This window comes from Mycetomoellerius zeteki, unplaced genomic scaffold (assembly GCF_001594055.1).
Source record: "Mycetomoellerius zeteki isolate Tzet28-1 unplaced genomic scaffold, Tzet1.0 scaffold164, whole genome shotgun sequence".
NCBI classification, from domain to species: Eukaryota; Metazoa; Arthropoda; class Insecta; order Hymenoptera; family Formicidae; genus Mycetomoellerius; species Mycetomoellerius zeteki.
The window spans coordinates 225,511-250,628 of NW_017256594.1; the positions used below are offsets into that span (position 1 = coordinate 225,511).

Consider the following 25,118-nt stretch of genomic DNA (forward strand, 5'->3'; position numbering starts at 1 on the left):
ATTCTCATAACTACATGGAAAGAATGGTTTTGCTGAAGTATCTAAAAATTTAGGTAGATACATATAAATCTGAAAATAATTTTGTTGGACCAGAAATACTTACGTAGGAAACTGAAGTATGATCAGCAATGCAGCGGAAAGTTTTAAAATTTTAGCAATCAATTTGAGCGTTTTATTTAATTATTTTGATAATCCAAAAAATTATTTTCTGTATTTAAATTTTTAAATACTTCAACAAAATCGTTTTTTTCTAATGCTAAAAATTAAAATGTGAAGCTCGATCTTTTCTTGAATTTTTAATTGAATTAATCTTGATAAGTATTATGGATTGTCAGAAGATATAAATTGAATTGCGAGAAAGCGAACGGAAGAAATTTCTGCTCGCGAACGATTCCATTTCAATTCGTCTCGTTATTGAGATTTTTTAGGCGAACTTTGATCTTACCGGCCTCGTCGGCTTGATTTTATTTTCGGCGAGCCTCCAGCCGTCTGTAAAACTCTGGTTGGAGCGATATTAAGGTCGTACGACGATTATCGGAAAAATACACGCGGCCATTTATACGGTGCACGCCGCGGCGCCGTTCGTAGTAGCGTCCGCATCGCTGCGTCAGTCAAATATAAATGCAAATTGATAAATACCCGCATACGCATTAAGTGCCTGGCTGGCCGCGTGCCGTTATGGACGTAGGAAGGACTCTCCTTGCGTTTCTTTGTAATCGAATTTAAAATGTGGACATCCCCGTCGTCGACGCTATTAAATAGTCACTTATCGCGCTACTCGACGCTTATGTAATTAATTAAGCATGCCTAATTATCACTTTCGCTCCGTTAACGAAGACATTAAGGAATCTCATGTGGTTTTTTTTTACGATACTTCTCTGTGATCGTTTCATGACTAAAGATTTTAACCTTTACTAAAAGCTGCTTATTTGTGTACATTTTTATTTATCTGTCTTTATGTTTTAATGAATTTTAGATTAATTAACCTTGAAGTCAATAAGTGATTTAAAGATTTCTAATGTGGAGATCAAGAGCGATTTTTTCAAAATTTTAATTGATCAATTTGTGAAAGAATTCTAAAATGAAATTCCATTGATGACTCGTGACACGTTTGTTGAATGACGATCATCAAGAAAAAGAGAGAGCACTGAATAGTGCTCACAAATATGTATGCGCATCGCGCGCTTCGCGCCAAATGTCCTGTACGAGGTGATAGACGTGCGATTTCCGACGCTGAAGACGTTTCCAAGGATGTTGAGAAAACGGTGCCTTTCCCTCAACCATTCAATCCTAGAATCGTTTTCCAGATGCTTTGCCGTGCAAATAAATGCATCGTAAATGCACGTCCAACGGACCGTTTGACAGTCCTCTTTCAATAAAAAATGCATATTTCTTTATGACTTAATTGTAGAAAGATAACTTATTTTTGAAAGGATATTTTATGATTTAATTTCGTCTTTATTTTTTTTCTCTAAATATCTTTTGTGTGAAATCTTGCGCAGAAAAATAAAAAAATGTTTATTATGTATTTATTATGATTTTACGATCTTTTTTTTCTCAAGAGATTACGTCACTTCTTTTGTATCCTACTATAGGAATGTCCCAAAGAAAAACACGTAGTACCCATCGATCCGTGCGATAAAGCTTTTCAGCTTGTCTGAAAAATGAATGCAATTTCTTTCGGTATGTGAATGTCACATAGTTGGCAACAGCAAAATATTGCATATATTTTAAATTAAACTATACATATATTTTAAATTAAAATATATCTAACCAGTGTCTTCAATTGACATATATTGTATTTTATATTACGATTTGAAATTCATTTCGGATTTACGATTAATTATAAATAAAAATCCGCTATTTCGAAACGATATCTTCATAAAGCAAATGTATAATTATATATAAATAAAGCGAAATAGGGGAAAACGCAATTTGCGCGAAATAGGCTCATAATAACTGAGACGAAAATTTAAATACGTATTTGGCTTGTTCAACGATGCATAATACGTGAAACGGCATTGCGCTGGTGATTTATTAATAGTCGATACACCATCCGTGTATAATAATGCATGCGAATCCATATAAAATCCCGATATTCACAGATGCATACGATTTACGTTTGTAAAGTTACATTAGCAGCATTGCAGATAGATACAGATTATGGTCGATAAATCAATTTGATCGATAGCGAGCTGAGAACCGGTTTGTGTTGGCAAAAAGGAAAGAGATAAACAGAAAATTTTCTTCATTCGTATATTTGTTATAATTACCATTTTGTGTATTTTAAATACGTCCGTCTACGATGATCAAATGTTTCCACTAAAGAAATAACGATAAGAGGTTTATCAGTGTAACTTTAGAAAATGAGGTTTGACTCAATCCGTTTTGACTGCGGAGAGAGAGAGAGGGGGGAGAGAGAGAGAGAGAAATTTGAGGATAATCGGCCGGGACGATTAAACACTTCGTCATCTCCAGAGAGCGACTTTCTTCGAAGAAGTGAAAGGGCGACAAAAGTAAAAGGGTCGCCTGCGGAAGAAAGTCCTTACTAAGATCCCGAAAGTGCGGCGTGTGGAACCTGTGCTTCTATACGCGAGCGTAACCGAGAGTATGGACGTCCCAAAAGATAATATTTGTAGTAATAACATCTCAACGGGCTCCTTATACGCATTTGAAGAACGAACTCTCGAGGGTCCCATCGGAGGTCCTCCTCTCGAACGCTTTCAGCGCCCTTAAACGCGCGACTCACGCTGGCCGATGTTTGATTTGATTTTGTGACTTGGAAGAAACGTGACAAGGGTCTTATCACGACCGACCCAGCTGGTTTGCACTCGTATTACGTGTATCTACTATATCCCTCGTGGACTAACAGCTCTTTTTTTTTCTTCTCGTTTCTCATCCTCGTGGCGGAACGAAAGAATGAGGGAGAGTCTCTGGAGATCCATGATTTTAAATTCGTTCCCGCTTAAACTTGTTCCGGGCCTCCGGGAGAACTCGGTACTTTAGCCTAAGTGGATAGCGTTATATCCGCTTGGATGTGCATCTCGTGAACCCCGAGTGCATGTGATTTATTACGTTCTCCTGTGTAGAAGAGTTAGGGAGAAATCTGTGTTGATAGTGATTTGATTGCAGAAACGAAAAAAAATCTGATTACTAGCAAAATTAAAGTTTGTTCCTTGTGATGAACTAGTATACATTCTAAATTTCACTCATAATTATTTTGATGATCTGACAAAATTATTTTCAGATGTGTCTAGCTAAATTTTTAGATATTTCAGTAAAATCGTTCTTTCCGCGCGACAAAAAATAAGACCGATTATAACGCGAATGATTTTTTTCCTCTAATTGTTCAAAAATAATTTGCAAACGATTTGTGACGATTTTTCATTTGATAAAATTTTAATGAGATGGATACTTTTCCGTTATTTCCGCGATGAATCGCAAAGCGAAAAAACGCTGTTATCTCGTAATGAGAGCCACGCCATTCCGTTTTAAATTGCATAGCAGTCAAAAAAGGATCGTAGGGGTGAAAGGCCTCGGCTCTCCTTCCTGTTTTGGTATCCCTTCCGCGTGTAGACGTTTTCCATGTACGTGACGTTTATAAAGTGTGACTATGCAACGCGCGTCTGCTGAATATTAATTGCTATGCGTCTCGTTCTCTCTAAGGACCAAACTTCTAGCTTGTCGCCCCGTCCGAAATTACATTCGGCCGACAAGTATCGTGCTTGTCGTTCTATCGCGAGGTAAATTAAAATAAGAAACAGAGACAAAAACTAAAGAAAGAAAAACACAAAGAATAAAACGAAGCGACCTGAACTGTTTGAAAAAATGCTGAACGATTTTTCTTTGCTCAAGGATCCATTTGTACTGCTGCGTCTCCATTTGTTCACGATCTCGATCTTGCCGGTGGCGACGAACTGTCTCTAGCCTGCAGGACTGATGCTAAAAGCGAGTCTAGCCTGCCAACGAAACGAATGATCGCACGCTATATTAGGAAAAGTTCCATGGGTTCTCGACTTCAAAGCCGTTCGCGGCGTCAAAGAGCGCGTGTCCGCGTAGTTACCGGCATAAGTTACAGACGTTTACTATGGGCGTGCGAGATGAAGTTGTACTATTTATTACGGAGACCGAAAAGTACTTGGCAGTACGTCGCTCTGACGGGCGCGCATCTATGTAAATTTCCTAAATTTCCCGAGTCGAGAAAATAGACGACCATGTAACAGCAGTGTCGTAATAACGAATCCACACGATGGTGTTGCGCGTTGCTTGAATTACGTTCACGTTAAAATCACTGTCGAGAAGGTGCATTCTTGACATCGTTATATTTCAAGTATCAAAGGAAATTAAACTTGTGTTGATTTTAGTAAATAGAATTTGCCATGATGTAAGAAAACAAGTGCAACATTGCACGTGGCGGTAATATATTGAGCCAGCCAATCAAGTTTGAACTCAACCTGCGAAATTTGGGGAATGTTATTGCGGGAACTTCTAAACCGTTATAATTATTCGATGTGCAATATAATCAGCGATATAAGTGCATTTTTTTTATAATTTCACCACTTGTAATTTTTTTATATGATGTCAAAAAAATGATCATGTCGCTGTTTTCTGAAATATTCGCAACCATATTTTTTCAATATTTGGACCTAAATTTGATTGGTTGCTTACTGCTCAACCATGAGAATGTTACATTTGCTTATAATATTACAAAATAAAACTTACAATTTTATATTTTTTATATATTGTGTCTAAAAAGATAGAGAAGAATTACTTCGAATAATTAATGGATTTACGTGCGCAGCAAGAGAAATTTATTCCGCTTTACTGACACTTTATTACGCGCAAGGATTAGTTTTTCCTATCACATACGTTTGATTAACTGTTCTCAATGAAATAACTACAATTTATTACGTCGCGCGCAACGCTCTTATATATAATTTGCTATTTAAATAACGATTTAACTCCATGAAATTGATGTAAAAACACGCACTAAGACTAACCGAGACTATTTCGCGTCTGGCACGACGATGTCATTTTATTTTGCACTGTCTCTCCTTTTCTCCTGGACTCATTTAGAACCAACCACGCCAGACGTTTTCAGCCGGTAAAGAATAAGCAAAAGAATATATGCAAAATCAATGCTGCGTGTCCCAGACACGTCGATGTACGTTCGAGGCAATAAAATCGATATGGCCCTTTGTCCCAAGAAATCATCGATCAACTTCTGGCCGACAGACGCGCATTATGCCACTTTACTGCCTGTTTAAGAGCCCGCCGTTAAATATTCGAGCCCTTGACCCTCCCCCTCAATGGTCGACGGCGCGAACTGCAATTTCGCGATGCGAACGGAGACGGTTCGTCGACCTTTCCGGATAAAAAAAATCCCGTCGCCGCGCACCGGAGAGCTTTCCGCTCGATCTTTTTCACGATCGATCGCCACCAATTTTATGCTCGTTAACCAGCCCACCATGCGCGCACACGCGCACGTGCAGACACGCACGCATGTAGGATGCACTTGCGTTTGCACTTTGGCCATAGTTAGCGGCACAAAGGCAAACTTTTCCGCTCGTTTCGTATGGAACCGGAAGAGATTCCGCTTATTATCGCCTTCCCCTTTGCCTTCTTCCTCCCCCTTATACACACGTTTCCCTCACACACACACATTTTTTTAAATTTTCATTATCTATTATGATTTATTTTTTCTTTATTTTTTTGCATCTTATGTTATAACTATAGTATTACTGTTTTTTTATTATAAGGTTTGTACGCTTTAAGAGAATTCCAGAGCATCTAATAAATGAGAGAATTCTAATTCTGATTCTCTTTCGCTCTAACTAGGACCATCCAAGCATACTTTTTCCTTGATTACCCCGATGTCGATTGATTAGTCGATGGTAAGGTCTTCCTCTATTTCATTCTTCCTCTATTTTTGTCGTCGTCGCCGTCGTCGTCTTTATTGTCGTAAAAGTTTTAATTAAATCCGGCCACCGAAGGCATATCCGCCACGATTGTCCCGCGACGACGATCGAAAATAAACTTTCCTCTCGAAAGGCGCGCCAGGGCAAATGACACCCGTTCCGAGAGCACTTGGAATTCACGAATTCATCAACAGCGAAACAAAGCTACAGAATAACTCGCCCTTAGTGAAAGATGCTGATTTCGAGAGAGCGAAGGTTGGAGCAAGCCTTGGAAATTTCATTCCATTATATACGGAATAGTTAATATTTAATTTGTTTCATACTCCGAAACATCTTAACGGTAAACATTATTAAAATGTACGCTACTGCGCACGTTAAGGCTTGCATATTAAGAGTGTGTTCATAGACAATTTAACGGAACAGAAATTTTAGTTTATATTTGTTAATTATATTCATTAAATATACATATATTTATATACGCTCTCTCTAAATTCTTTGAAGTGGAACCCCACTTTAAAGAGCGAAAATTGAGCCAATCTTGAAAGAGTGACTCAATTTTCAATGTTGAGAGTGCAGAGATTTCATTCCTCAGAGTGACAATTCACTATAAAAGTTAAAGAATATACACACATATATGTATATGTATATAATATATGACTTATATAAAACTCTTATTCTCTTATTCTCACTCGAGACAATTGCTTTTTACTTCACATCTGCATCGAGGCGCGACAGATGGATTATCTGAGAAGTCCTGTTACGCTGCTCATCGGAATGCTGAGAATATCCAGGCGTCGCAAGATCAAGTCGAGCCGTCTCGTGCCCTGTTTTTTGTATCGACACAACGTATAATCTCGAGCGTGAAATGATCTATACGAGGAGACGCGACGGTGACGCCCATATGGCATCTTTATCCGTGCATTTCTGCATATCCCTTCGTTCGATGTGCGCGAAATGCAATCTCGCGAAAACTCGGGAACCTCGTGTTCATAGTTATCGCCTGGATCTTCAATCGAGATAGTGCTTGCCAGAGAAAGAATGAGTTTTTTTTTTTTTTTGAATCAATCAAGACCAACACATGGTGCGAGTTTCGCGCAGCGATTTTTGTAGGAACTGCAAGCGAAAACCAATTAAACGGGAACAATGAATCGCTATGCATGTCGAGCGAAGTGCATACGTGCTGTAATCGTGCGACACGATCGTGTGTCCGTGACGATCCGGCACGTATTTTTAAATCCGTATACACGAAACTGATGAGCTCCTCGTGCGAATTTTTATCGATGATATTTGAGCAGAATTGTTTTGAAGAGCTACACGAAATCGGTTAATAAACTCTGCCGTTACCGTGCGCAAGTTATTTCGATGAAATCCCATAAATATAGAGAGACTGAAAGAGAACGATACAAGTTTTGATGAGATTCGACGATTCGAATATATGCCCGACAGATATCGTTGAATCCCAACTGTTTGGTTAAATCGCGTAATAATAAATTAACGTTCTATCAATCGCTGTGCAATATATCTCGTATCACGTTTTGAATTTTTCGTTGATTAAAATGTAATTTGAACACAGGTTTTTTCAGGTCAAGAGTATGAAGTAATACATCACTGTGTAATTGCAATTACACTGTGATACAATTAACTCGGTATTTTAATATTTGTGAGTTGTATGTAGAATAAATTCTGTGTTCGTACACATCGGTGATTTATTAAAATTTTCTGCCATTTGAAATTTATTCGTTCTAAGTCTGATCAGGATAACCACTGACTCAGTTCCAAGTATGTCACTGAGTAATCAATGAATTTAGAGTGAAATTCAACTAAAAAATCAATGAAACGTGGAACTCTACCCAAGCTAACCTTGCTTTACTATGTAAATTGAATGTATATGGCATTGGAACTGACGTGCAAATATCGGTATTTTAATTATATAATGCTCAGATTCCTTTTCTTTTTACAATTGAATTTCACTGATTTAGATTTAGAAAGTTGTGATAATTTTCGAAATATTGCAAGTTTTATACGAATCGTTCAACTCTATATGCGAATTTATTTTTTTCATCTATTTTTTATTATTTTCAGATCTGTATACGTCACAAAAAAATTTTTTATCTTCACTAAAATTATTTTTTCCGTATATCACGAATTATATTTTTACTAAGAATTTATGTATTTATACATTAAAATGATATACATATATATATCTTATATATATTATATGACAAATATTTTTCTTGCTATCTACGCATTTTAATTTTTAATTCTAAGTAATCTTTCAAATTGGTGGTAAAATATTGATAAAATATATGTCATAGATATTTTAGAAGCCATCAGAAAGATTTAAACACGAAATCTTACGTTTGACCAGGCAATTATTACAAATCTCTTCTGCATATGGCACGTTGAATTCGGAATGCCGTTCTTGCCGCGGAGCAGCATCCGTGTAATTTGTAACATACAAAAAAAGAAAGATATTACGCCCGAAACTCTTTTCGGAAGAAGACAGCGTTTCGTGTCGACGTTAACGTTTCCATTAACCCTCGCTTTAAGTCTGTGCGTGACTTTGACGAGGATCGGGCCTCTTGTCTTTTCCGTTTTTTATGCCATATTATTCGGAAACACTTGGGAGGTCGATCATAATCGCGTGGTGCGTCTCTTTCTCTTTTCTCAGCATTATCGCGCTATAATTTGTTTCCTTCCGTCTCATGTCTTTACTTTATCATGACGATATTGCCGAGGAAACAAAAATTGAAAATTTAAATATTTTGTAGGTACTTGGTTTATACACGGTGTTTGGAAAGTAATGAAAAATCTTTCGCATTGGGGCAGAATGGAAACTGAGAAGAAAAGTCCTCCATCATTTTACAATTTTCCCAATAGTTAACAAGATATTAATTACTAAAAATTGTCGAAAATTGGTCTTCAATAATTTTTTACTTAAATACTATTAATTTTACAGAAAAACTGTAAGAAACAAAAATTGTTTTTTTTTCTTCTCGTAAGATTCGAAGAATTTTTTCAGAATTTTTTATCAAGTTTTTAGTACTGCATTTTCTTATTTTTATCAACATGAGAAAATAGGGTATTAAAAAATTCTGAAAAAATTCTTCGAATCTTACGAGAAGAAAAAAAAACAATTTTTGTTTCTTACAGTTTTTCTGTAAAATTAATAGTATTTAAGTAAAAAATTATTGAAGACCAATTTTCAACAATTTTTAGTAATTAATACCTTGTTAACTATTGCGAAAATTGTAAAATGGAGAACTTTTCTTATCAGTTTAGTCCATTCTGCCTCTATGCGAAAGATTTTTCATTACTTTCCAAATACCTTGTATATTACCATACATTTTTTTTACTACACCATAACTTTAAGGTATACACTTTGCGTCGTGCAAGAGAGGGAGGGACTCCACAGTTCCAAAAATAATGTAATGGACGAATGACTGCGCGTATTTTCGGTTGAAATAGCGGACGAGGATGTAAAGTCGGACTCGCGAAACGGAGAGGTGGAAATGCACGTCGGAACTTTTACGCGATATTTCGCGCCATACCTATCGCCCATGTCCGGCCGTTAATATTGTGTAGTAGAGCCCATTGTTGGACGTGCGCACAATAATTGGTTACAACAGCAATGCAGGAAAGAAGACTCGTTCAAACTACGGGGTCAGGCCTGCCGTAGCTATTATGCTAAATGCCGCCAATTAAGTCAGCGATTCTCCGCGAAGTTTCTTTTGTTCTACTGTTCAGCGCGCTGCTTTCCCGATGGCTTCTAAGTCGTCACGTTTATATAACGTTTATTAAATCCTTGATAAATATTCAGCGAACGTAGTATAAATTTTAGCGCCATTCCGCATTTATTTCTGATGGCCGTTAATCCAATCTGCATCCCCAATGATCCCCTCGTGGTCACGTCAGATCGCAATTGAATGCAATGGTGGATCCTGCGTGACACATTAACTCGCTGATAAGCAGGCGGATCGAGTATAATCGTCAATATAATCATGTTCACGAGCAATTGGCAGTCTTAATTTGCATGACAGTTAAACGACCGTGCATCTATGAATCTGTAAGTATTTAAAGCCGATTTGAAAACAAGCTTATAATCTCCCCCTTTGGATATTTCATCAACTAATGGGACGTTACAATGGAATTTTTATTATCCAAAAAATATTTTAGAATTACGTTGGTTTTATGAAATAATGGATGAATTTTTAATGCCTGTGAGAAGACTCAGGTGCATTTTCCGTGAAAAACATATTCGGAAATGAACCTTTTGAATAACCGACACTTGAAAGAGAGAGAAAAAGAGGAGCACGTGTGGTTCGAGAGTGTCTATTTCTCATGTTTAACTATTAATGTGTCAAACTCGTGCTCGAAGTTATTCATGCCAATAAGTAGACGGTCCTCGCAGGGACCTCGGGAAGCGCAGCAGTCGTGAATTTCAGAAAAAGAGATCTTTGAACACACGACAAGCCCGGGTCTGTCCAACGTCAAACACGAAGTAAAAATGTCGTTACACAAGAGACGCAAACATATTTATTTTTAAAAAAGGAAAGGATAGCTCGTCTTAGATTGCAAAACTGAAAACGTATGCAAGCACTCGAGGGCCACATTTTGTTGAAAAAGAAAAGTCCGGCGCTTTGTCTTCCTTCCAAACGCGGCGCCCGCAATAATCTGAGACTGGACCACCCTGTCTGCCCGCCTGTTTGCTTGCTCGCTCGCCTGTTCGCTTCTTCTTTTGCCGATTTCCTGCCTTGCTCTGCCGAAACAAGAAAATTATCTACTCGCATTGACAGAAACCGCACACTGGCCGTGCACATGAAAGCTATGAATTTACTGGCCGCATCATGGCTTCTATAGATCCTCCTCTTGTTTCCTTTCTTTATTTTTCCAATTATTCTGCAGTGCAGAATGGATATCAGAATTTTTATTGGAGATATAATTATAGATATCTTTGGGAATATTTATTTTTATTTGTTAAGATATTTGTTAATTATTTTTATTTCTATGGATGCGTTCCACTTGACGCTCGCAAGTATCATTTGTTCTTGTTTAACATTTGATAAACCACAGCAAGGATAAAATAATCTCAAAAACGTTGCGAGCATCAAAGGGAATGCCGCTTAAGAAGGTATATACATGTATTAATTAGATTTATTAAATACATGCATATTTTAGTGCGTATATTAATTCAGCTATTTTAACCGCATCTCACAGTTATAATGTCTATTCTGTAAATGGATATTCTGTTTTGACCGATGTTCGCCGAAGTTCTTGCCCGTTCGCTTGAATATATCAAGTGACAATTGGCACCGAGGAACGCATCCTGGATAAGAAATGAATGAAGATATAAGGCGCTTAAGGAAATCCGAGAAATCTCCTTCTAGCTCCTTTGGCTTCGTCTCTCGTGTGTCACAGTAGTATGCATATCTCAGCCGAAAATGTGCTTTCCTTCCTCCGTTCTTTCTTTCCCTTTCCCTTCCCCCTTCTCCCTCTCCCTCTCTTTTGTATACTCACGTATGTATTTCTTTCGTCTTGAATTATGCGACCTTATCTGGAGGGTCGAAATAAACTCGCGCCAGTTTTCCGTTGAATTTATTAGCTCTTAGGTTCTCGCGAGAAGGCAGCTAAATAAATACCAAAGATATCTCGCAACGTACGAGCGCTAAATCTGTCGTTTCGGTGGCACTCCGAAGGAGTTTAGGAAAACATGTGGGGGGACTCCCAAAGATTAAAAAGACATTCTCAGACCATTCTCAAATGACGTTGCCAACGTGCGCCTTCACGATATTGCATTATGTACCACGATATTTGGTGGATATTTGCGCTGCAAAATTTTTCATCGGGTTAAGTGCAGCCGACGCTTTGTCATCGAAACGAGGGAGGCAGCCACCATCGATTTGACCGACTTCCGCGCTTGTCACTGTGACTTGCACACGAGAAGCAGCGTCTTTTACTTTAATTCACACAAAAGTGACATTGTTGGCAAATATAATATTATATTTATTTATATAATATTATATTTGTCGATAAAATATTAGCGATTTTTTGGGTATCAGAAATACATCAAGTGACACACGTAAACAATATCGCTTCATAAATTTTATTGTAAGATATTAATGGAGATCTCACGTACATAAATATACAAAGCAATACAATCGTCCGTGTCGCTTTACATAATCTCGTCTAATCTCTCGGGAAAGAACGATACACGGGGTATTAATATCAAGTTCAATAAAACATCACGAGCGGATGGAACAGGTTCTTCCCTTTCTCGACCGTCGTCGTAACGGTCCGATTCCTAAATCCCCTAAATGGACCGGCGTTCAATCATACCGCGCCGTGGGCGGTGGGATGCACATCCGAGAGACGCGTGAGCCGGCTTTCTACGAAAAAAGGTCCGACAATTCTAATTGCCGCTATTCCGTAACTTGCCCTCCTTCGCTCCGGGGCGGTTCCGCGTGAAAATAAGAAGCCCACGTCCAAGGAAAGCACCTATTTGGACAAATTGACCAATCAAGACGGAGCTTAGAGCCCCTTTTTTGTCTACCTGCGTGTCGCAATTATCGCATTAGCTCGATATTTATGATCGTGATCAATGCCCGAAGTTATAAATGTACTTGGCATCTTTATTGCAACCGACACGGTCTTTCCAAAGAAAAGAGATTCCCAGACCTGTTTTTTTTTGTTCTTTTTTGTTTTCCGCTCAAACCTACGGAACGTGCGGTTCGACAGTTTTCCATTTACTTTCGTAATTTCTCGAAAATACGTTACCTTAGGAATTAGGGTTTTCACCTCGATCATATATACGACGTTCCAATTCTCGACTGATGTGTAACGTAGATAATTAACTTAACTGCATTTGGAAGTGCATATCCAATCAAGTAGATGCAAACAGCTTAGCGTAACCGAGACCGATAGCGCGCGTTGCGTTCCATACCTCTCGCGTCATAGTAACTTGACAGTAAATACTATGGGAAATCCTTTAAAACGTTCTGCTGGTTAGCGAGCAACCGAGTTGACGTTCGTATTGAACGGAAACTAAAGCCGTCTCACCAATGTTCACCCCGATGCAATCACAGACCCCGAAAGATCGGTTCGCCAAGCTCAGAGGGAGGATTGTCATCGCACTTGAGGGAAATTCACTTAAGCGTTAGCGCGCCACCCTTATAAAAGCCACGACAAAGGAGTGATTGAGTTCTCACAATGTTAGTGCAAATAATATTGCCCCATCTGAACTCAGAGACTATTGAAACAGTTACACCGAAAACAATATTAAATTTTAATAAATATTTGTTTGAATAGTTCTAAGCAAATATTTACTAAATGTAAACACACAGAGAAAAATATTTCTTTGGATTTAGTATTCCTGTTTATTTGACTAAAATTTGTTTTATTGAAACAACATATGTTTGTACGAAATATTATTTGTTTGAATAAAAATTGTTGTTTTATTCGAGAAACCTCTATTGTTTGACAGAAATAACATTAATATTTGAAGTAATATCTTTCAATCAAATAATATATTATTTGGTTACAATAAACACAAACAATGAAACAAATTATTTGTTTGAAAATGGCAAAATATATTGAATAATTGCTTTCTTAGAACAACCATTATATTTTTTGGCCGAAATTACGAAAACAATGGCTTATACCTCTAACAACAAGATTAAACGAACAGCACCATATGCTATATCAATTATGTTTGTGCAGTACAATTTGATGACGCGAATGCCGAAGATAGACATTATCTATTCAAACAAATAATGTATTTAAGACAAAGATATACATTGTTTCAAATTCAAACAATCGCACTTGTTGATTTAAACATTGGTTTGTTTGGACTATTCCAAATAACAAATTTATTTGGATACAATAAAATTTATTAAATCCAAAGAAATCTTTTTCTCTGTGTATATATTCATTTGATACAAAAACCATTGATCTGATTTAGCTTTTATTTTTTATTAAATAAATCCTATTTATTTACTGTAAATAAATATTTACTTAGTACTATTTAAAGAAACATGTATTAAGATTTAGTAAATTTTTAATTATTTATTTGTGCAAGTATTAATTATTATTATATAATGTCTATTTTTATTAAATTAACATTTGTCTATTTATTATTTCATTAATATTCCTCGCATTTTATTTATCGCAAAATATTTTTTGTTCAGCCATAAAAAAATTGTAAGAACTTTTTATTCTTGATTAGTCTTCTTAATAAATCCTTTGTTAGCTATATAATAACTAACGAAAAGAGCTACAATATTTATTGTATCAGCAAATCTTTTTTCTCTGCGTAGAGAATACTTTTGTCTCTCTAGATTGGGAAATAGCGCACTGTGCGTCGTCAGACCTTGCTCAATCCCGATCGAATCGTCCGAATGTTTTTTACCCAAGTTATTAAAGTGATACGGAGAGAAATGAATAGAGCAAGGGGGCGACGAGGCACGAGGAGATTCGTACGGAGTATTCAGCGGTGTGGCCTGTTTCCTGTTTGGCCACAAAGCTCTCGGTCTGGCTCGCAACCCGCTATTACGGATGGATAACATACGCGCTTCGGTATGCATGCTGGCACTGTTATATGCATATACGCGCACACAGTGCGATTATAGCCGTAAGCTATGGCACATTAAAGGAAGTAAAGGGGCTTTGATCTCGGCTGGACAATATTATAGCCGTCGCGCCGTTAATTATTCCAAATTTCGATTAGTTTCAAGCTTCTATTATTCAGGTTATGGCACACAATATTAATGAAACACAACGTAAGCAATAAGCAAATCAACATTTTTTATTTGCTATTATTTACGTTATTGCTTTCTCTGCGATCTCTCTGTGATTGCCCACTTCGCTTACTGCTTATCTTTTATTGCTTTACCTTTTTTTATGTGTCACAACTTTGATGATTTTTGTGCTATACAAACTGTGTCGATAATCATAATTTTAAATCAAAATTAATACAATGCCCGAAAAGAAAATAAAAAAAAATAAACAATTTTTGCTCTTGACTGTTGTTTAAAAATTAGGACAAATGTTTGATTGCAGTACTGTACTATACGTCGTGCTCGGTAAATGTCGGCTTGATTAACGAAATCTAATTTATCCAGGAATCGTGAGTCTTCGTTGCCATTTGCTGGCTTAATCGCAATTTCGTGTTTGGATTTGCGAGCGACGACAGGCGACACGCATACTACATCGGGATCACGATATTTTTCAGACAAGACGAGCGAACCCCCTTTGATTAACTCGGATGGAAAACGTGTCGGAATTTCTAGGTATATTGTTCGTGACTTGGTACATTGCCAATTTCGCCACAGTAGCGGACGCCACTTTCTCACCCCAGTATAAACGTCTTTTATTAATGAGCTACCCGTTTTTACGAGTGATTTACAATTTCTATAATGCTTTCGATATCCATGCTGTTTCCGCGAAGATTTCTTTAGATTTCCGTAAAGGCTACGCAGTTCAAGAAAATATTGTGAAAACGGTAAATTAATCTTGTGCAACAAAATTTTTAGTACATATTTTTCCATAATCAAGCTAATATGTTAAATAATCGAAACGATCTTTTATTCACAGAGATATAATAGATGAATATACTTATGTCTTTAAATCTTTAGATAATACTAGATTTCCGAATATTTAGATCTTTCGATCTTTTGATGCCTGAATTTTAAAACAATCAAAATTTCTTTTGATCGATTCGGAGCTATTGACTGCTTTAAAAAAGTGTGCGTTTTAATTTAGTTGTTGAAACGGTTCGCACTTTTCGAGCAGCTCGCGGCGACAGGCAAAAATATTTTCGTTCATGGCGGAATAAATTGAGTGAAATAACGTTGGGCGGACATTGGTGCATTTTCGAAGATGGAAAATCGAGAACCACGCTCAAATGAATTAACGCCGTGGGCGAAAGCAGGGGCGCGTAATAATCGCGCAGGCATTTATCGGCGTTGGTCTCCTGTAAAACACGCTTCGGCAAAAAAAAGAAAGATTTTTTTTCCGATGGGTCAGTTGCTCATGGTGACGACTGACTTATTACTAATCCTTAATTGCTTCATTACTTTTGATAAAGTAACCACTGTCCTCGAGATGCCCTTGAATCGAGTGTACATGCACGATTTCTTACGCGCATAAAAGTCACGACGTTGAAATATCATTCTCCTTTTCCTTCCACCCGAAGATAAACGTTCACTAAAAATATGTAAAATATGGCATTGTCGTAGACTAATTACCAGGCTCTGAAAGACGGAGATATCTGAAGCGCGGATAAAAAAAGGTAGTATTACTTTCGAACGAAGGAAAACAGGAAAAATCGAAGCACGAAAAACAGGAAGGGTAGAATGAGAAATGTGCGGCGAGTAGAGGGAATAGAAGCTGCACCGAGCACACTTCGTTTGGTATGTAGCCTTTCTGGGTTAAACGCGACTCGTGCGTTCGCTGCGAAAGATGGAAGGTGGGACGGAGAAGAGATACAAATGCGCTTGCCGACAAAAAAATGCGGAGTGGGCGAGGTCGCGGCAAAAACCGATAATTAATTCGGTCACATCGCGGTGTTCTACTCGACAGCTTCTTCTTTTATTTCAGTCGCCCTTCTTTGTCCGTTCCTTCCTTTTGTTCGCTCTCTCCTTCTCATCCTTTCATCTTCGCTCTCATCAATCTCCCTCGTGACCGCTTCAATCGTCGCGCTCTGACATTTTTTTTTCGCAAAAAAAAAAGTTTACGTTGTATTGAAATAGAAGAGAGATTGCAGTTCTCGATAAAATTACAGGACGCTTGATAAATACGACTATTTCAGAAAAAGTGGGAAATAAAAACGAATGGTAAAAAATGGATTTTTGCAATAAAAAGAAAAGGGAAATGAAAACTAATATCTCAGCTTATTTCTTATAGAAATTTATTCTTATAGGAATTTTCTTAACGTCATTATTTTGTATTGTGTTGTATTCATAGTTCGACAACGAGAAAATATTCGATCCAAAAACATTGAAGATTTTCTTATTTTCATAAATCGCAAAGCAATAAAACATATCGCAGAAGCAATCCCGCTTTTTGTATACGCTGTTGAGATTAAATTAAAAATTACACTGATCGTCGCCGCTTGTTCCACGTGATAAAGTACCCTTCGCGTTCCCAGCTACCCTTCACTGATGACTCCATTCTGATCGTTCGTCCTGATTTCGCTTTAGAACAAACATCCGCGCCCCTTTTTGAGTGGAAATGTTCCGATCCCTCTCTGCAAAATATCAGCTGTTATAAGAGAAGTCTTCGTCGAAAATAATCTCGTTATACGACGGTAAAGTCAATCAGTGAACGAATAAATCGCATCGTTGCGTTTCAAATAAATCTAATAACGTATCCATTTGCTACGTAACTACAATCGATTTTGAATGATGAAAAAACATAGAGAAATGTAACGTAATTTTATTTTTTTTTAGATATTTTTTTATCTTATCACGTAAGATGGAAAATATTACGTTATATAATAAAGAAAATCTACTTATTAACGAGATTGAAATAATAAGTGCACGAAGAAACCGCCGTTTATTAAATATTGGCTCGCTTATCGAATAAATTTTGCAATATCACCGCCGATATTTTCGCAGACTAATAGTAAGCAACGTGTTCATCCAGCTTCCGAGTCTGCGAGTCATTCTAACGCGTGCCGTTCGAGTAATTTGACCATTCACGTACTCGCCACTTTGTGCATTTAGCGTGACAGTACAGAATGGCACGTATACACATATACGTGAGTATACTTACTCGATTTATCTCTCTACACACAGGCAGGCGCAATTTATTTCCTCCAACGGGCGGAAATTAAAATCGATCATTGACTCGCTCGTATCTCAGTGAGATCCCGTCGTTCCGTCCTTCTCCTTTCATCGCCCCTTTCTCGAGTGTTTCGAGATTGCTCGACTGATGAGATCCACTTAAATAAATAATGACAGCCAAATTCAATCGGCAGATTATTCGGGTCACTTGATATCCTCCTCGTCATCGATCGATCGATCTGCCGTTTTACAACCGGAAGCTCAATGAAATCGTACGACGACTTCAGCCTCTTCAGCCTCCCTGTTCTCGAACGACTCTGGCTCTCCCGTAAATCGTTAACTGTAGTCGCAGAACATCTCTACACGTCGTGTATCTGTTACAATTTATCGTCGTGCTCATTTTTGACCTAAAAAGGTGAGAAATAAAATAGTTGTTAAGTTTCAACAAACGAGCTATAGGAGAGATATCTATTCTTTTGCGTTTCTCTCTGTTGAAATCGTGCCGGGATCTCGTTGAACTCGCATTCTTCGTCCACACATTTAATTTCCTTCCGGAAACAAGCTAGCGACACTGGCAACTGTGACACACATTGCAACGTGAAAAGTGTATCACGGGGACACGTAACAACCGAGCTTGTGCAACTCGCGTTTCTCGATAGTATCGGACAGCAATCGATGGTCCAACAGGAATATCGCGTTCGATGGTTCCATTTTTCGCCATTTTAATTTCTTTCGAGGAACGGAGCTAGAAAATATCTTTTGCGCAACGCGTCGCTCGTTGTCGAGAAACCGTTCTATTGAAAATGCAAAACAGGAACACGTTGCGTCACTTGTGTACGTATATAGGTTCGACAGTTTTGTGGATTCGACGTTTCTGGAGCGAATTTGATTTCTGTTGCAATTTAACGAGCAAAACGGGAACGCTATTGTACGCTTTCAGTAAAACGAGCATTATATCTACAATACTTTGTGAGTTTGTGCCACACAAGTACCTACTAGTGAATCGAAGAAAAATTTGAATCCTCTTCTTATATTAAACCAAACCAATTTATGTAATGAAATATGCAAAAATATTTAACCTTTCATCAACCATGTGGAATTTTGTATTATCCGTTTGCAAATTGCATCTTTCAACTTAATGCAGATTTTTATATTGTTCCGGATTGTATTAACAATCTGAAAAGATTCTTGTATACTTGTGAAAGCTTTAAGAGTTTGTACTGTTACAGAAATCGAATTGTATTTTATTTATTTTTTACAAATTTTTAATCTTCCAGAATTCACAATCAAATCGATTGTGCTTTCGAAATCCCACTAGATCGGCGGAGGATTAATTGGCATACAATATCCGAGGCGGCCAAGTAATTCTCTGGGGTTCGGATAAATTATAATACAATATTATAAGTGCTTTATATATTAGTATTCGATTATCTCATATTACCAACTATTGGCTCGAGGCGTACGGTAATATCACATCTTCCCACCTGCTCTCTCGATGCCGTTGGGTTCTGCAGTAAAGCACAAGTAATTCCGTTTTACGACTGTACATCTCTCCATCCCCCGCGAAGAGACGTCTCGTTACCGCACAATGAAGATCTGCGGAAGAGTTATTTCTATACGCGGGCATTCACGTTGTGCAGCTTGTTCCCAAGCGTGTGCATTAATGTCGCAACAATATGGATCGTCGATCGTATCGCGAGAGGCATTAGCCAGTTAGTTGTCAAAATCGTATCCGGGTTGTCAGTATGTATAATAGCTGATTTTTCAACGACAATCTTGTGTGATCGCACAATAAATTGATGTGCACGCAGTGTGGGGGGAGATCCAGGGGAAATATAACATGAAATCGATATAAAATATACCAGACGTGATTCCTGACGTATTGCTCGAAAGGCTCGTCCTCATTGAAGCAATACTGACTTTTTCTTCTATTTGTATAAAAAAGAAGAAGAAACCAGTATGCTGATTACGGTACGATCGGCTTAACGAACCCTTTACAGGGCAAACATTTGCGACGAAGTTTGAAAAGGGCACGTGGAGGACACTGTTGACGGACTCGGATGAGTTTAATGCTTGAATCTCGTCGGACTTTCTCGGAGAAGGGAAATCGTTTCATAAATCACGTCTCGGCATAGCGCGCACATACTGGACCCTTCTGCCTCTGCGTATACATGGACCTCGTTACTTTACAGCTGGTATGACCACATCTCCAAGCATTCGCAACGCATTCAGCGAGGCTACATCGCACCGCCCTCGCAACCCGATCTCCTCGCGAACTTTTTCGAAGGGTCTTAGTCTAAGCTCTCTCCTCGAACAAGAAGACGATAACAATCCGCCTCGGGGAGTCCGCCCCTTCTATTTTATGCGCAGGCTGCGCGGACGTGATTTTCAGAGAGAATTTCGAAGAAGTTCTCTCTCGACAGCATTTACTGCAAAAATGAATATGATAAACGGACTAACAGATATTTTTTAGTTTAAATACCGTGTCGTTGTTATTTCTTTAATAATTTCTTTCTTTTGCGTTATAATAAATGGGAGTAAGTGAAAAATAAATTAAAATAATACACAGAGAGAAAAATGTTTGATATTTGTAACTATAATTATATATTACTATAATTATGATTATTAGCAGTAATAATCATAATTATAGTAATATATAATTATAGTTACAAATACCAAACATTTTTCTCTCTGTGTAGTGAGAAAATTAGACAAATGATTAGAGTGAAGCACGATAAATAGAGTGCAATTAATCTTACAAGTTCGAACTACATATATTATTATTGTTTAAGTATTAAAATTACATTGTAAGATTAATCTATTTACCACGCTTCACTCTCATTTGCCTAATTTTCTCAATTGTTAATTTCGAGAGTTTCAGGCGAAGTTTTTGCCTCTTTTAAATTAAGGCAAATTAAACATTAATTTTCTTTATTGCAATAAATTGTTTTATTAAATTTATATTATTGTAGAGACATAGTTTTCTTGAATGGACTGTTCAAAAATTCGTTGCTCGTTACAGCGTTTTCCTTTCCTCTCTCGCCGAAATACGGTAACGAGCGTCCGTGAGCCGCGGTAATCTGGACATTGTCTAGATTTAATTGGACCAGAAACGATCCCGGGAACTTCCTCGTTCTCGCGTCGTTGCGAAAACGATAACGAGTGGAGCTAGGCGAGTGCCCGCGACGTTTCGAGTTTTAATCCGGTTAATTCCCCGAAGGGGAAAGTTTGATTAAGTCCGTAGAATTTAGTGTGTATAATTTACAGGAACTTCCGGTTCCCCTCGGTGGTTCTCTCTTTTAGACTGTGCCACTCGACATTCTACCGAAAGTTGTCAGAACCTTCATTTGTTCTCAAGGGCTGCTCGAGGAAAAAGTGTGGGGATGCGAATACTGCAAGGTCGCATAATTTCGTAGATATTCAGCCCCCTTGCTGGTTCATCGCTTAACCCAGTTACGCCGGCTGCAATCTCGTCTCGGGAGTCGAATCGAGTTAGCCTGAAAACCGATACGTTTTTCCCGAGCGAGCGAGCGAAGAAAAGACCGAACTTTCCCCGGGCTTTTCTTCCGCGCCTCGCCGACGCGACGTCGATTATTATTGATTGTCATTCGGCCGCTTTCGTCTCACCCCGCTATCGGATCGCGTCCGACGATGATGGAGTTAACAAGCGAGCGCTGAAAACGTCGAGCTCTCGATACACACGTTTACTCGCTTCTCGATTAGAAAATGACGATTCGCGACCGCGCTTTCTCCCTTTATCACACTTACGTACCATCAATCTTAATCAAAAATGATAAACGATATCGTTCTTCTTTTGATTTATACAACGCTTCGATAAAACGTTATAAATATATTCCGCTTTGCCGCAGAGTGGATTTGATAAGTGCGGCTCGTCCTCGTTGCCGAGACTGCTCGCATTTCTGCTCCTAATCCGGAACGCAATCCGAGAATTTCGTTTTACCTTTATGGAAACTTGCTCGTAGGCATAAATATTGCCGAGTGTAAATTACATGCATCACATGCACACCAACGTGGAGTCGACAGGAAGACTGTCTCCTCTCCGCTTCGTCGCATTCACGTTTTGTCCTTAATCCTACACGCTGAATGTCCCTTTATCATACTCCGAGGGAATTATTTCAGGCTTCCTTTAAATTTTCGAGCTTGTAGACCAATATATACATAGACCAAGCTTTCCCAGGTTTTTTAATGATGGGAGATGAAACTGGAAATTGACAATTTAAGCGACCGTTGAGAATCCGTGCTATTTCATTCTATCTTACCCCTACAACTGTCAAGAGTCCTCCCTCAAGATAGAAAGAGGATCCACGGACTCTATTAAACTACCATCTTCCGGTTTCAAGCTACGGACAAAATACTTGGTTGGTCCATGTATATACGTTGTTGTTGTAGATAAATTCGAATACCCTTCGTCGAAATAAACCACGCAATAATGAACGCTGTCAACAAATCAACGAGATTATTGCTCCTTCGTCTTTTTCAATTATATCTGCGCGTTTCGATACTTCTTTCATTGTAGGAACTCGCTTCTCTGTTACATTATTCCTCTCTGGCCGGCAGCCAACCGCTCCCGGTGATATTTTACAAACGGCCCGGGCGTACACAATCCACGAGCGAAATTATGACGCTAATTAAACGGGTCGGTTTACGACGCGATGACTCGCGCCAAGTATTTTCCTCCGTGCATTATCCATGCCTCAAGAAAGATCAGCCAGCGCGTGTTTTCCGCGCGGGGTACATTTTTAACGATCGCTGCGTCAACTCGACGAGTTCCTCTTTCATTCCTTAATAACTATGATAAGAAGCGTGCCATTCTTCTACGTGGGTTTAGCGTCCCGCCACGACCACTCTGTCACACAAGTGAGTGTTTCTCCTCACTCTCTTTTCTGGACATTGATAAATAAGTTTTGATGACATTGAAAAACAAGCTTTTGTTCTCCTCTCCATAAACGAGAAAAGTCTTCGATCTTGCTCGAGGTGCGATACAACATCCCACGCTGCTTCCTCTCGCGCTTCTTTTCGGTGGCTGATTCTTTCCTCGTCGCTTTCATACTTATGAAGATTTATCTGAAGACGTTTATCTATCATGACTTCATCTGTCTAGGTTTCATAATCTACTCTGAGAGAAAAGTGTTTGGTATTTGTCACTATAATTACATGGTAAAATAATTATAATAAAATAATGGCTCGAAACTCTATTTTTACTCTATTTGTTTACTGTTAATAAGTTTAGCGATATTATTTTTATCGTTACTGTTATATTGTTAGTAATTATAATTGTATTTATAGTTCTACATACCAACAAAATATATAGTTGGCACTGAAAATTACTATAATAGTCATTATAGTCATTTTCTCAGTGCCAACTATATATAAACAATATGTAAAATTATTATTACTAATATTATAGCAGTAATAATTATGAAAATAGAGCTGTTAATCATAATTATTTTACCATGCAATTATATACAAATACCGAACACATCTCTGTAATGTAACTTTAAACACTTTAATAATGTCTCGTATGTATTTAGTCTTTGTGCTGTATTTGACTATATTTTAATTGTAACGGTTTTTTTAGCGCGTTTGATGACAAACTTGCAGAATATTGTGTAACTGCGATTTCAGCAAGTGAATTGATATCGCGATTGCGTGAGCGACGACACAGGGCGGTTACATAGGAGGCACGTAATCTTGAACTTTAGCGTACTGACGTTACATTTTATGAGACACGAAGTCCTATAATTCCAGTACCATCTTTAGAATATGGTAATATGCATAAATGGATTGTCCCACAAACTTGTACGGGTTAAGTTTATCGCAACGACGACTGATTCGAGACCGTACTCTGCTATCAACGTCATCACCGTCCTTTAATGGATAATCGTACTTCCTACTGTGACACGTTTAAATATAACTATCAGCAATCTAAAAAAAATACCAAAAAAATTCATAAGATTACTTTAGTGAAGAGATTAAAAGGAACCTTCTTTATTCTTTCAGTTTCTTTATAGACGAGCCAAGAATAATTTATTTCAAACAAGTTACAATTATTCGTATATACGATTGTAGGGAAGTAAGACAATGAATTTTCACAGCTTTCGTCGCTTGAAAACCTATCAATTAATACGAAAAAAAAAGAGAATACCTTTGCCTGCGTCGCACATCTAACGTTCTCGAGATTATTCCAAGCACCATGGTAAACGCGTGAGATGCGGAAGAAAAAGAGGAAAGCTGTCTGCGGGTACAACAGAGCGTTTAAGAGCACTTTGCCGTTTCACACTCGAAGTAAAATGCATCACTGTTCCACGAAAGTATAAGCCGGTCTGATAACACGCATCCGCATTTTCGCGCTTGCATACGCGTCCGCGTAATGCAATGGACGCACTAACCGCATCGAGTGCGCGTTATCGAAAAAGAGAAGAAGCACGAGGGAAACAGGATGTGTTTTAAAGAGAGATATGTTTTAGCGCAGAAACGCGCTAAAGAAATGAATTTTCTCTCCTTCCGCGATGCGCAACCTAAGGAGGGAAGATTCATTCCTTTTTTCTTTTCTCTTCGCCTTTTTGCCTGCATTTCTGCATTAAGTTTTTCTTCCTTTTGCTCCTTTGCGCCCTTCCCTCTCTTCTCTCGCCTCCCTTCCTCCTCTCTTTCTCTCTCTCTCTCTCTCTCTCTCTCTGCTCTAATGTGTGTCGGTGGGTCGATCGGTATCTAGGTCGCAGGTTTTGGCAGTGCGGCCCACACCCTCCCCGGCTTCCTTTCTGCACCACCGCCACCCCTTCATCGAGACGCAACTCGTTCCGTATCCACCACGGGTTTACGCAAATTTCAATCCTCGATACGCACATTCTCTTCTGCACCATGAGATATTTTTCTATTACATCGTAAGATAGTTATAAAGTTATTAGCTCATTATATAGAAATATCATCATTACTTTAATAACATTTTTAACGAAATTTAAACGAAGGGACGTCGTTTTCTGAAAAAATACCTGAAAATAGAAGATTATTTTGTATCGGATAATAATACGTTTTATGTTGTGCAGCGAGATTACGACGGAATATTAAATATCCTTTTCATCGGCCCGATCGATCGTTGCGGCGCGATCGGTCTAATAGCTATTAATGCCGCGTAAATACGGCGTAACGCGTTGTTGACCCAAACAAAATTTTCCGACCGTATTATCGGACCATTGCATTAGTCTCGAACCCTATTAAATCCTGCGCTTTCGTCAAGGGTTCGTTACGTTAACGGGATTGGCACCGGTTGTCCTCAATACTCGTGTGTCAAAGCATCTCGGTATGCTGCATCAAAACGTACGATGACTGAATAATTTTTCTATAGAAAAAAATTGAAGTTTTTTTCTTCGACAGTCGCGTTTCCAGCAATTAGAACGGTGAA

The 25,118-nt window shown here is 38.3% G+C and overlaps 1 protein-coding gene across 1 annotated transcript in view; it reads right to left on the reverse strand.

Annotated features, from left to right (window-relative positions):
* LOC108721251 (facilitated trehalose transporter Tret1-2 homolog) overlaps nucleotides 1–25,118 on the reverse strand; it is a 70,605-nt gene that overhangs the window by 27,456 nt on the left and 18,031 nt on the right. The window lies entirely within an intron of this gene.